Here is a 14,997-nt window from a genome sequence, read left to right on the forward strand (position 1 = left end):
AATCCTCAAAGACTATTCAAATGGCCCATTCGACCCAAAAAACCTCTTCTACAATTTTCTACAAGAATTGACAAAGACAAGAAAAAAAATTCAAGGGTTAGTAGAAAATGAGACTGTCATTTGTGCCACAAACATATTAATGGCAGCTATACTAGAGTCTATTGCCATCTTTAAGGAATAAGTGGTCAAGGGGGTGAAAGGTTGAAAAAAAATAACTCAAGTTGAGAGAATTGAGGCAACTAGATTGCATATGGAGAGGGAAGCATTAAGTAAAGGGACTTCAACAAATAATTTGAAGCATGCTATGTCAATGGATGATGCTTCCCATGGGGAAGATGGTGCCACTTCTAATAGAGGAAAGACAAAGAAGACTAAGAGAAACTAATGCTGATTTCTTTAACATACAAGCATGAGATAAGGCTAGAGCCTCTATTACTAAGCTCCTTTATTCTTATGCTATACAATTCCATGTCTCACATTCTTCATATTTTAAACAAATGTTCCAAGATGTCATAGTTGTTGGTCCCTCATTAGTTCCGCTTGGAGAAACTAAGCCACACACCATCCTTCTTGATAAAGAGTACTCCAAGGTGACTATCTTGATGGAGGATATGAGACAAAAATGGATGATGCTCTATAATCATGCATGACTGGACTTATATCAAACATTAGCCACTCATCTAAAATATTATTGTTACTAGTACTGCAAGCTCTTATTTACTTAGAGCTATAGATGGTTGAAGGAAAAGGAAGGTTGCTGCCTTCCAATTTTAGATTTTGAGAGACATCATAGAAGTGGTTGGAGCCTCTAATGTTGTACAAGTATTGACTAATTTATCTCATGTGTGTAAGCTAGTTGGAATGATGGTGGAGAGTGCTTATAAGCACATTTTTTGGACCCCATGTTTTGTGCAGGCATTGAACAATACCTTGAAGGACATTAGGAAAATTGATTGGGTGAAGACAATGGTGTTAAAGGCTAGAGATGTGCAAATGTTCATTTGCAACCATCACACTTCACTTGCATTGTTTAGGACATTTTCGAGGAAGGAATTCCTCGACACTAGATATGCTAGCTACTTTATTTTGTTAGAGGTCATTTGAGGTCTAAGAGGTTCTACAATCCACGGTGTTCAATGCAGAGTGGTTCTACAAGTATGAGGTAAGCACACTGGAGGGAAGAAGTGAGTAGGGGTGGGGCCCTAGGCACTGAAAACTTCTGCTTTCTTGGTTGAAATGCCAGCATCCACTCTGGAAGATCGGGGTAACTAGTAGACGATAAATCCTTATTGATAATTGGTGGTCCACAATGAGGTAAGAAAATTAGCATTGTTGATTTTATTATTTAATTTTTGAAATATTCCTAAATTGTAACTTATTTTCACTTGCAGATACATTTGCTTCTTCATTGATCTTATTATGCAACTGATTAGATATGATGGTATTGAATATCCTAACTTTGGAGAAATTTATGAGACCTTTAATAGAATGCTTGGGTAGAACAAACAAGTTATTCATAGCAAGGACCCTACTTTAGGATTTGATGGGAGCATCTTAGGCTCATTGTGACATGACAATATAACATTATGAACAACCCATTTCACATGGCAACCTATGCTATCAATTTCAAATGCTATGCATCAAGACATGAGAGTGGCTCCATTTAGTGGTGAAGAGGTGAAAGATGGATTCTTTAAGGCCCTTGCAAGAATTTGTAGCAAAGATGTTTCTACCAAACTTCACACACAGTGGCTTGCATTTGTCAATCTTTGTTGTCCAACCTTTGGCAGACTAGAGGTGAAGTTAAATAGACCTATATTATCTCAAGTTGACCCTATTGGATGGTGGATTTGGCATGATAGGGATGCACCAAACCTGAGAGTACTTGTCATTCATCTCCTTTCACAAGTTGTTAATTCCTCAACTGCAAAGAGGAATTGGTCCACATATAGCTTCATCTAATTAGTCAAGATGAACCACCTTACCTCTAGACGATTAGAGAAGTTAGTGGTTATTCATAATGTATTGCAGCTACAGGATCACCAAAATCCTGAGTATTCCATTGGTTGAGTAGAAAGCCCCTCATATTGATAGTGACTTAGACTGGGACTCGAGCTTTGATCTTGATTTAGACCTTTAGTCTTAGGCCTACCATGTGATGATTATGGATAACCATATATTTTCTTAGTTTATCTTGACATTATTATGGATAGTTGTTTATGGACTTCTATGTTTTCTATTTACAGTTTTTGTCATTTCATAGTTATGGATGTTTAATATTTATGTCTATTATGGAATTAGATGTTTATGACATGTTTATCAACAATGATGAATGAAAGCATTAGAATTTTGGTAAAATGTTTGTCGATTCTCTTGTTAAATCTCAATTTAAGTCTAATGCAATGTATTAATGTCCATGATGAATTCTTTGCCATTGTTATTATATGCATATTTTAAAAAATTCTATATTTTAAAAATTCTCCCTATTTTTTAGAAGTCATCTCCTACCACCCTCCCAAAAATGACCCAAAAGTACCCATGTACCAAAAACACGTCCTGGTGTCCCCTATCATCCCCATCCTTGAAACTCTATGGAACATAGTATATCTTACAATAACAAGTGTCATGAAAGTAAATCCCCTACCATTTATATGAAAATGGAATTGCTTGACCTCTAAAAGATATGTATAAATACACTACATGATGATAGAAAGACTATTCAAAGGTTACCTACAACAACTAGATTATGTTGCAAGTTTATGAAAGCTAATAATGTGAGTCACTTTTTTGGCTTTTTGAAAAGCATCTAGCAATATATGTATAGCTACCATTAGCAATCTAGCAATCAACAAATTGCCTATCATTAATAAAACTAGCATCTCATTTTCTGTTCTTCAAAAGCATCTTGGTAAGTTCATCATCTAACTAATGAAAACATCTATTCTATTAGGTCTATTCATTCAGAATACATTGGCCAAGACTTCCACCAATAATTCTTTAAAAAATCCCTTATAAGAAAATATCTAAATATTTTTTTGTTGTTTCTGATCACCGGAAATTTTTTAAAAACGCAATAATGTTGCACTATGGAAACTCTAATTACTTAAAAATAATGTTTTGTTATTCAAATGTATCTTTCCCTTCTAACAAACATGCCTTGATGAAGTGCCTTAAAAAAGAGTATAGTGTAGTTGCCACTAGATATCTAAAAAACAAACCTATTGAGAAAAGCTTAGATATTTTGACACAAATCAATCAATCTAAAATAGAATTCTACAACATTTACGTTAGCATCCTTGCATGCAATCATTAGAGTCAATTCTATTTAAGTGTGACAAAATATAATAACCTCAATCATTGGTGTATGATATGATTTTCTTACTGGTATGAAAGAGCAGAAGATATGAAGATTTTCTTATAGGCTCATATGAGCAAGAGGATTGTACAACCTAATGTTCAAGGCTATTAAGGATGGTTTTGTTTTGTCAATTTCCTTTCTAGAACAAGGCAAAATATCCTCCACTTTAAAGACCTCATTGCTTCTTGCCCTACAACAATCCAAACAACTATGGTTATATGCTAAAAATGAAAAAAAAATAAACATAAAAATAAGTTGATTTTGTGATTATTTCTCATTGGTTTTCAATTTCTAAACGTATCTATAAAGTGTAATAGTTGTGCTCTATCCACTTTTTTTTATAATATGCTTGTGAATAGAAGCAAGGATGGTCTCTAAGTTTTTTTCTATGCTAGATAGTTTCTTGGTTGTTAAAATAATTGTGATGATTGGTTCCTTGTTAAACAAAGAGTGCTTAATGGCTTGCTAGGAAGATAGCTATCCTTCAGAACTAAATATTCGATACCTAGAAATACATAAGAAAATTAACATACGCACATCTAAACAAGATGTGTAGTCAAAAAATGTGTCCTAATCTTCATTCTACTCAAAATAGAAATAAAAAAACCCTATAGGTAGTGTTACAACATATACAACATTCCCTAAACAAGGAAACTTCCACAAAGAGATTCAACAATGCTACCATTCATTACATTTACTAATTAAGTGTAACAACCATAATCCATGATATTTTACAATTATAGATGCTTCCATAATACCATTAAATTTTTAATATAACTAGCACTTACACCAAAAAGAGGTGCAATAATTACACCGATGGTAAGATATACAATAAAGAATATATTGGAGGGTACAAATAGAAAGGAATAGTGATAATAATTTACAGTATGCTAGAGTAAACATAAATCATTAGGTAAGTGTTGATATGTGGCGACTAATCAACAAAGTAATGTACACTCAACACGTATCCTTGTCGGGGTCCGAGGCCAGGCCGGGCCCTGGGAACGCTGGCGGTAGCTTGTTGTGGGAGTTCGAGGGCGGCAACCCTTGAGAAAAAAAAAATTTGGACATTTTTGTTGATGAAAACTGACATTGTAATAAAACCCTAAAAAGGCCGACTTTGTTTGTTGCCCTAAAAACGCATGTTATAAGGGGCTGGGATGCTTAAGGCATTGCAAGGTTGATGTATTGTTTTTGTTGGATAATAAGAAAGATTGGATGGCTGTGTATGGTGGACGTAACCCATTCTGGGTGAACCACATTAAATCTCTATGTTATCTGTGTCCTGTTTTATTCCTTTATCTTTTGTATTTAAATCTGCATATAATTGTTAGTTCATATTTTCTTCGGATCTGCTTGAAACCCTATTTATTGGTATCAGAACGAGGTTTTCTGTAAATTGGCAGGACTTTCAAATTTGAGTGGGAGCAGTGGAGGATTCCAAATTCAAGGTCGAAAAGTTTAACGGCCAGAATTATCAGTTATGGAAAATGCAGATGGAGGATTACCTGTATCAAAAGGATTTGTGGCGGCCATTGGAAGGAAAGGCAAAGAAATCGACCACAATGTCAGATGAAGAGTGGGACATTTTAGATAGAAAGGCACTGGAATCCATTCGATTGTGCCTTGCACCGTCTGTAGCTTTCAATATAACAGAAGCAAAAACGACTATAGATTTTATGGCGACATTGGCTAAGTTGTATGAGAAACCCTCGGCTTCGGATAAGGTATTTCTTATGAAGCGTTTGTTTAATTTGAAAATGAGTGAGAGAGGATCTGTAGCGGAGCACTTAAATGAATTTAATACAATTACCAGTCAATTGTCTTCGGTAAATTACTTTTGCAGAAGAGGTTAAGGCTCTCTCGATTTTATGTTCTTTTCCAGAAAGCTGGAATAGCTTGGTTATGGCTGTAAGTAACTCTGTCTCTGGTAAAAATACTTTGATATTTGATGATATTGTTGGTGTTATCCTAAGCGAGGAAATGCGAAGGAAAAGCACAGGTGAGACTCCAACATCATCAAGTAGTGTTTTGAATGTGGAGAACAGAGGAAGATCAAAGGAAAAAGGAAAAGACCCTGGGAATGAGAAGTCACAAGGGAAGTCAAAGAAAGGACGCTCTCAATCTAGAGGAAAGAAAGATTGTTGGTACTGTAGAAAGCCTAGTCATCTAAAGAAAGACTATTTGTCTCGGAAAAACAAAGAAGGAGACAAAAATGAAAATGACAGTAAGGAAGCTAATATTGCAAGTAATACTTTACAAGATGCTTTAATCTTATGTTTGGATAATGTTAATGATTCCTGGGTAATAGATTTTGGGACTTCATTTCATGCTACACCCCATAGAAAATATTTTCTAGATTATGTTCAAGGTGATTTTGGACAAGTATATTTGGGTGATGATGAGCCCTGTCAAATTGTTGGAAAAGGAAAGATAAAGATCAAGTTGCAAAATGGAAATGACTGGTTTCTGCAGGAGGTAAGACATGTTCCTAATTTAAGAAGAAATTTAATTTCTGCAGGGCAACTAGGTAGTGAAGGTTGCATAGTTACCTTCTCAGACAATATCTGGAAGGTCACTAAAGGATCATTAGTAGTAGCTAAAGGTGTGAAGGTAGGCACATTATATATGTGTACTGGTAACACTTACTCTACCATAGCTGCTACAGATAAAGTTACTGCAGGGACAACAACAATAGATGTTGCAAGAACAGATTCGATAATGTGGCACCATAGGCTTGAGCACATGAGTGAGAAAGGGATGAAAATTCTTCACTCCAAAAATCTATTGCCAGGACTAAAGAAGATTGATTTAGAGTTCTGCGAAAACTGTGTTTATGGTAAACAGAAAAGAGTCATATTTCTCAAGGTTGGGAAAGAGAAGAAGAGTGAGAAGTTAGAGCTTGTGCATTCAGATGTATGGGGACCGGCTCAAGTATCATCTCTTGGTGGCTTTTGTTATTATGTTATTTTTATTAATGACTCAACCAAAAAAACATGGGTATATTTCCTAAAACAAAAATCAGATGTTTTTGAAACTTTTAAGAAATGGAAAGCTTTGGTAGAGAATGAGATAGGAAAAAAGTTGAAGTGTCTCAGATCGGATAATGGAGGTAAGTATTGCAGAAAAGCATTTGAAGATTACTGCTCTTTAAATGGGATTCGAAAGCATAAGACAGTTCCAAGAACTCCACAGGAAAATGGTGTGTCAGAGAGAATGAATAGGACCATCATAGAACGCGCGAGGAGCATGAGATTGCATGCTGGATTGCCCTTACATTTTTGGGCAGATGTTGTACATACTGTTGTCTATTTAATAAATAGAGGACCTTCAACCCATTTGGATGGTGGTATTCCAGAGGAGGCATGGACTGGTAAAAAGGTAAATTATTATTTTCTAAAAATCTTTGGTTGTGAAGATTTTGTCCATGTTGATAAAGAAAACATAACCAAGTTTGATGCTAAATCTCAAAAATGTACCTTCATTGGATATGGGATAGATGAATATGGCTATCGGTTATGGGATTTTGCAAATAAGACAATAATTAGAAGTAGAGATGTTATATTGAATGAGAAGGTTGTGTATAAAAAACAGATGCAGGAAAAGAAGCATGAATAGGACAAACAAGAATATGTGGTGTTGGATGAGATTCCTAAAAATGAAATGCCACAGGTACCTGATGCTCAGCAACAACAGATTGTCCCACAAAATCCTGCAAGTGTTAGACGTTCTACAAGGTCAAGTAGACCCCCTGAAATATTTTCTCCTTCTTTGTATTCTATTTTATTAACTGATTCTGGTGAACTAGAAGAATATGAAGAAGCAATGCAGGTGGATGCCAAACAACAGTGGGAGCTAGGCATGAAAGAGGAGATGGACTTCTTGATGAAAAATAAGACTTGGGACTTGGTCCCTTTACCTGCAGAAAAAAGAGTTTTGCCTAACAAATGGGTTTATAGGCTGAAGGAGGAGGAAGGAGGTCAGAAAAGATATAAGGCCAGACTTGTGGTAAAAGGTTTTGCACAGAAAAAGGGTATAGATTATGATGAAATATTTTCTCCAGTTGTAAAAATGACTTCAATTAGAACTGTACTTAGTCTTGTGGCTGCAGATGATTTACATCTTGAACAATTAGATGTCAAAACAACTTTTCTCCATGGAGATTTGGAGGAGTAAATTTACATGTTGCAACCATAGGGATATGAGGTCAAAGGTAAGGAGAACTTGGTGTCTAGGTTGAAAAAAAGTTTGTATGGCCTAAAGCAAGCACCCTGACAATGGTATTTAAAATTTGATAGTTTCATGGTTGAACACAGTTATCATATATGTCATTCTGATCATTGTGTATATTTCAAGAGATTGGATAATGGCAGTTATATTATCATGTTGCTTTATGTTAATGACATGCTTGTTGCTGGGTCTAAAATGCAACATATAAATAATCTTAAACAGAAATTAGCCAGGTCATTTGCTATGAAGGATTTGGGTGCAGCTAAGCAAATTCTCGATATGAGGATTACACAGGACAGGAAAAATAGAACCTTGAATTTGTCCCAAAGTGAGTATATAAAGAAGGTGTTGAAAAGATTTAACATGCAGCATGCAAAAACAGTTAGTGCACCTTTGGCTAGTCATTTCAAATTGACTAAGGAGATGTGCCCAAAGGCACAGGAAGAGTAAAGAAAATTTCTAACATCTTGTATTCATCAGTTGTTGGCAGTCTAATGTATGCAATGGCATGCACAAGGCCGGATATTGCACATGTAGTGGGAGTTGTGAGCAGGTTTATGAGTAATCCGGGTATGGAACATTGGAATGTTGTGAAATGGATTCTTTAGTATTTTAAAGGAACTACTACGAAGGCATTATGTTTCAAAGGATCTAATGCTACTCTGAGTGGATTTGTTGACTATGATCTGGCAGGTGATATTGATTCATGGAGGAGTACTACAGGGTATGTTTTTACTATAGGGGGAACTGCAGTTAGTTGGATTTCTAGGTTGCAAAAGGTTGTTGCATTTTCAACCACTGAAGTTGAGTATGTTGCTGCTACAGAAGCCAGTAAAGAGATGATTTGGTTACAATGTTTTTTGGAGGAATTGGGTCAGACACACGAGGATCGCCCATTGTATACTGATAGCCAGAGTGTCATTCATCTTGCGAAGAACTCTGTTTTTCATTCAAGGACAAAGCACATTCAGCTCAGGTACCACTTCATCTGGACTATTTTGGAGGAGGGTCAGTTACAGCTTGAGAAGATTCACACAAGTGAGAATCTTGCCGATATGTTCACGAAGGCAGTTCCACAAGAGAAGTTGATTTCTTCATCAGTTTTTGTTAGTCTTCTTGATTGATAATTGTGGAATTTATACCAGTCGAGTCTCAGTGTTTTATCCAGCAGATGTTGCAAGTACAATGGTGTTGTCTAATATCAGTCTCCAAGTGGGAGATTGTTGATATGTGACAACTGATCAACAAAGTATTGTACACTCAGCACGTATCCTCGTCGGGGTCCGGGGCTGGGTCGGGCCTCAGTAACGTGGGTGGTAGCTTGTTGCGGGGGTTCGGGGGTGACAGCCCCTGAGAAAAAAAAAAAAATTGGATGTTTTTGTTGATGAAAACTGACATTGTAATAAAACCCTAAAAAGGTCGACTTTGCTTATTGCCCTAAAAACGCATGTTATAAGTGGCTAGGATTCTTAAGGCATTGCGAGGTTGATGTACTATTTTTGTTGGATAATAAGAAAGATTGGACGGTTGTGTATGGTGGACGTAACCCATTCTGGGTGAACCACGTTAAATCTGTGTTATTTGTGTCATGTTTTATTCCTTTATCTTTTGTATTTAGATCTGCATATAATTGTCAGTTCATATTTTCTTCGGATCTGCTTGAAACCTTAACAGTGAGATCCTCCTTAAACGTCTCCTAGGATCCTCCATTGCACACTAGATAGCCTTTTTAGAATACAATAAAATAATTAACTTATTCAAGATTAGTTTTAGGTTTACAACTTGAATTAGGTTCAGGGGTTGCAGATAGTGTTAGGGTCTAGAATATGATCATACTTAGGATTATAGATAGAATTATAACCTTACTTACATCCTAACCCTAATATAATACATATTAACTCTAACCATAATACTAACCTTAACCCTAATACTAATTCAATCCTAACCCTAACACTATTTCCAACCCTAATTTAAATCGAAATCATCAACTCCAATCTTAATTGAACTCTAATGCTAACCCTAATCCCAATATAACCTGTAACCTAACCCCAAGTTTTATTTTACAATGTTAATCGTGTACTTCAATTCTAACACTAAGTCTAACCTTAATTGATCTCTAAAACTAACCCTAGCTCTAACCTAAGGTTTATATTAGGATGGAAACCTTACATTTAACCAATTGTTAACCCTAACCTTAAGCTAACCTTAGCTCTAACTATTATTTAATATTTATATTAGATGAAGGATTGTAATTCAATTCATAAAAAAAAGTATTCTACATACTGCAATAAATAGTTTTCTAAATTTTCTAAATTCAATTCATAACAAATAGTATTCTACATACTGCAATAAATAATTTTCTAATCATTTTTTATTGCAAAATAATTTTAAATCATTTAAATGTCCAATATTTAAAAAAAATTATAATTCCTTTTAATTTTATAATTAATAAATATATAATCAATACATATTTTGTATTTATTTTTATTTTTTTTGCTCTGTAATAATATCATTTTTATTAATATTCAAAAAGAAGTACAAGAGTCTAAAGTCCAAAACACCACTATCCATCACATCAAAACGGATAACGGGATATATTTCCATCCTAGTTGTCTAGCCATAAATGACATAAACATCATAAAAAACTACAAAATTCATGTCGAAATCTAACCCCCGAATCAAAATATACCGATCATAACTGTATTACAAAAAATACGGACTAAAACACCCATGGCAAAAAATCACTGAAAGTCAGAAAGGCAACTTAATCCATGCGACATTATTGCTTCCTCGAGGAGCTCAATTCACCACCCGACCCGAAAAATGCACTCAGCTTCCTCGAACGCAGAACTCTCCTTATCGCACCCTCTGCCTCAGCCTTTACTCTTTCAATTATATCATCCAATTACTTTATCTATACCAAGAGCTTCAAGGCTTCCCATCCTCGCTGAGCCTCCATTCTGCAGTGATACTTGCATTGCTCCCACGACCACCTCAGAAAAGGGATGACTGCTTTTATCCCCTGTCTGTCTTTCTCCACACCTTCTCTAATATCAAATCTCTCTCTGGGTATCGCCCATTTCAACAAGGATTCCATTTCTCCTAGGTACTCATTTGGGACCAGAGACTCCATTACCCCCTCACTGTTCGAGTATCTTCACCACACTCCAAACCCCACGCCATTATCAAGGAATACGCATCCATTCTCATTTTGTATCTATGTTTATTCCTTCAAACTCCTTACCAACAATGAGGAGTAAGCATGGCACCAGATGTTCATCACAAAATCTGAAAAAACTCCTCACTCTCTGCAAAGTTAACTCCTCGTGAAAGGGGCATAATTGTTTCTGAGTTCACACAGTAAAATTGGCCTCCATGCCGCCACCTTGCACACCGTAACCACTATTACTCCTTCGCAACACTTCCACTACTCTTTGACAAAGCTTTGTTTCCCCCTTCTCCCCCTACGTCTCAAACTGATCAACAAACAATAAAAGATGTGAGATGTCTAACAATTAAACCAACTCCTCCCGGCTCTCTCTCCTTCATTAATGAGCCTGCCAAACATAAATACCCGCCGCCAACAAAATACCTCACACTTCCATTGTTTGTACTCAATAAATACCCATTAAATGATTCTCAATCTTCAAAAAGTGTCATTCAATTATCAATCCAAACTAAAACTCCTCCATATTAATTTGCCGCATGTCTTCGAATCTTAACTCACCTATCTCATTAAATGTTAAAGCCCATTTTGAAAGGATGTCTGCCTCCACATTACCCGATCTTCTGGCATGACTCACTTTGAAGTCATGAAATTTATTTCTCTTCCACTATACTTAAAATTGAGTTTTGCAAATGCCAAGCCTCAATCGACCCCTTCATTATTGCCTGAATTATAATCAAAGGGTCCCCCTCTAAATGCAATCTCCTAACTCCAGTCTTCCTACAAAATCTTACTGCAATCAATGCAGCAGAAACTTCAGCGACATTATTGGTCCCTAGATCAAGTTTTTGAGCTCCCAAAGTCATCACATCCCCTTTCTGATCTCGGACAATGAATCTTGCACTAGATGGTCCAAGATTACCTTTTGATGCTCCATCAAAATTAATCTTCCACGACCCCTCCGAAGGTCGCATCCAATTCTCCTTAGGTTGAGAAGAAGAGCTAGATTGAAATCGTAAAATTATTTTCATCACTCATATATTTCAATATAATAATTTTTTTAATAAAATAATATTAAGAAAAATGGAAACATTATATTATTTTAAAATTTAAATTAGTGGTACGTTATTTATTATTTATTTTTAAAATGAAAATGTTTATATAATAAATTTAAACTAAAAAGTATTATTTATATGTTTATATTATAATAACTAATTTAAACTTAAATAATGCTAATTCTAACCCAAATTAAGTCCAAATTCTAACCCTAACATAAGCAACATCTTAGAATGAAAATCTTAATTTAAACCAATCATTCCCTTTAACCTTAAACTAATCTTAAGTTTAAACATTGTACATGGTATTTATTTTTTGTATATATTATTTAATATTTACATTTGATTGAGGATTGTAATTCAAATTCGCTAAGCAATTTTTAGTGCAAAATATCTTTAAAATCATTTCAATTTACAAAATCATAATTTTTTAATTTGATAATATTTTTAAATGTAGCATATAAATATAAAGTTTTCTTAAAACAACAAACAATATGATAGAATGAAAAATATCTTATAAAATTTAATTAAATTAAAATGAAAAATTAGAGACAAATTTCTTTACAATATTTGTTTTTTAGAAGAATAAGTTTTTTAAATATTTTTTTAAGCAAAATTTTGTCAGAGAGTAAGCTAATCTAAATTATTTATACCAAAAAAAATAGTAAGACTTCAAATATTAATATTATAAAACATGTGTACCACCCATATATTGCATTTGAAGTATTATTATATTATATTATCGTTATGATTATGAATATAATATTATTTTATTATAGCTAATAATTTCTTAAATTATCTTTATTATAAAACACATAAAAATTAATATATTTTGTTTTAGAAGTATTATTATAGTATGATATTATTATATTTTAATCAAAATTATATTATATTATTATTATATCATCTCAATATTACATTATATGTATTATAGAAACTATATTATATAATATACCTAATTAGATATAGAAAAATAAAACCTCAATTATTAGTTATAATATATTTATTTTAATATAAAATAATTTAAATTAATTTACAAGATTTCAAATTTAAGGCCATGGGTTGGAATAGAGACACACAAGAGGGAGAAAATTGGACATAAGTACCCTACCATAATTTGTTTTAAATTAAATAAAGTTAAAATGGCAATTTAAAGAGGCTTAATGGATTGAAAAACAAACAATAAAACAAAAAATACGAGTAAAGATTCATATTTTGGTCTCAATAAGCTTAAACTTTATGGTGATATGATCTTGACAAAAAGTATAATTAAAATCTAAACATTAAAGTTCATGGCTAGTAGTTTTTTTTAAATGAATAAATATCTATTGTATATCTTTAAAATATATATATTATACCCATTCACAATTTAAAAAAGAATCACACTCAAATACATGAATAAAATTCCCACAACCTATCTCATACAATCATTTTCATTTCATATAATTATAATTTATTGAATTACAATATAAATAAAAATCTATTTAGAAAGTGAATACTCAATTCAAATTAATTGAAATCAAAATTTAAAAAAATTAATAATAATATAACATATAAAAAATTGCTACACAATCCAATCCAGAAAGTGTGACATTATAAGCTATAGATTGTGGAAATCTAATATCATTAAATAATATAACATATAAAACAAAAAATTCCACACATTTATTCGAGATTATTTCTATTTAAAAATAACAAATACTAGTATAATTATATGGGTAATCATGTGAGTTGTTATTCCAATAGGAAAAGAATGAAAGACTAATATCGGCTTGATGTAATAATTTTTTCAGTGATTAAAAAAAACATAAATTTCTAATATTCTTTATGCAACCTAATTAGCTATAGCAAGTAGTGCAATATGAAACGTTGGGCGTACAACTAATAAGACATGATCGACATGATCATCAATGCTGACGCTAAATGTGATGCATACTTGTTCATCGAACTCAAAATATTTTTCCCTCTCAACTTATCCTGCAACAATAGTGAAAAAATAGGCTTGAGCAACTACGTGAAAAATGTGGACTTCGGTGAGGAGTTCCATCACCCCATCATATATAGTCTATCGGCTAAATATTCTCCAATTAATCCTAGCCATATAAAATTCACCATTGCCCCAACTATATATAGTCTAATTCACCTCAACTACATATAGTCTAATTCTAAGTTAATCTCTTTCATAATAACCAAGTCCTAACCATATAGAATTCTACCCCTATCATATCCTAACATTCAACAAACCTTAACACTTTTCACCATTAAAACAGGATAAGGTAACAAATTGACTCGTTAGAGAAGCTACTTATTGAGCCCCTACCCCTACCAACCAAATCTTTGTTCCATCCATGCATCTCAAATCAGCTACTCAATAGCCTCAATGATCACAATATCATCCCCCTGGGCATAAAGCACCTTGACCACATTGTATCCTAACATTCAACCACCTCAACATTTTTTATTTTTTATTTTTTATTTTTGTCTCCAAAGCATTAGAGGTTAACAAAGTTCATTGGAGGTTAACAAAGTGTACAGGAAGACTAAAACAAATTTGTTTACACTTGATTACATACTTGGAAAATTTGTTTACACTTAGATTACATACTTGGAAATCACCCTTCAATGTATGATTTGCCATTCTTATCTACATCACTCTATTTCCATTTTTCTACATCACACTCTATTTCGAGATTATCTCATCAAATTCTTAATAATTAATTCAACGATTAAATTTGATCATCAGGGGGTTCGCCTCTAAAAAATCTTGTACCATAATACCTAGATGATAACCTTAAATAAAACAAGTGTGTTCACCGTTTAATTATAATGTTATGGATTTGCATGCTTTGTATGCATACAGACAAGAATTCAAACATCTAAACCCTGTATTGGTATTCCCACATCGTTTTGATTTCATTTTATTCAATCATTAGTTTAAGAATTTGAAATTTGCTAGTTGCATGGCATAAATGATAAGAGAAGATACTTGGTCCGTCAAGGGGCCTAGCTGGAGGCCTAGCTGGGTTGATTCAGCATTTAAAGAGTCAATCGAGATTGCCTCGAAAAAACAGATGGAGGGATGGTGGAAAATTAATTTTCACAGAGCGTCTAAAGAGAACTTTGGACAGTCAAGAGTAGGTTTCATCGGTCAAGACTGGAAAGGAGATGTGTTAGCATTGGGAGCAAAG

The sequence above is a fragment of the Cryptomeria japonica genome, chromosome 3 (genome assembly GCF_030272615.1).
Source record: "Cryptomeria japonica chromosome 3, Sugi_1.0, whole genome shotgun sequence".
Taxonomy (NCBI): Eukaryota; Viridiplantae; Streptophyta; class Pinopsida; order Cupressales; family Cupressaceae; genus Cryptomeria; species Cryptomeria japonica.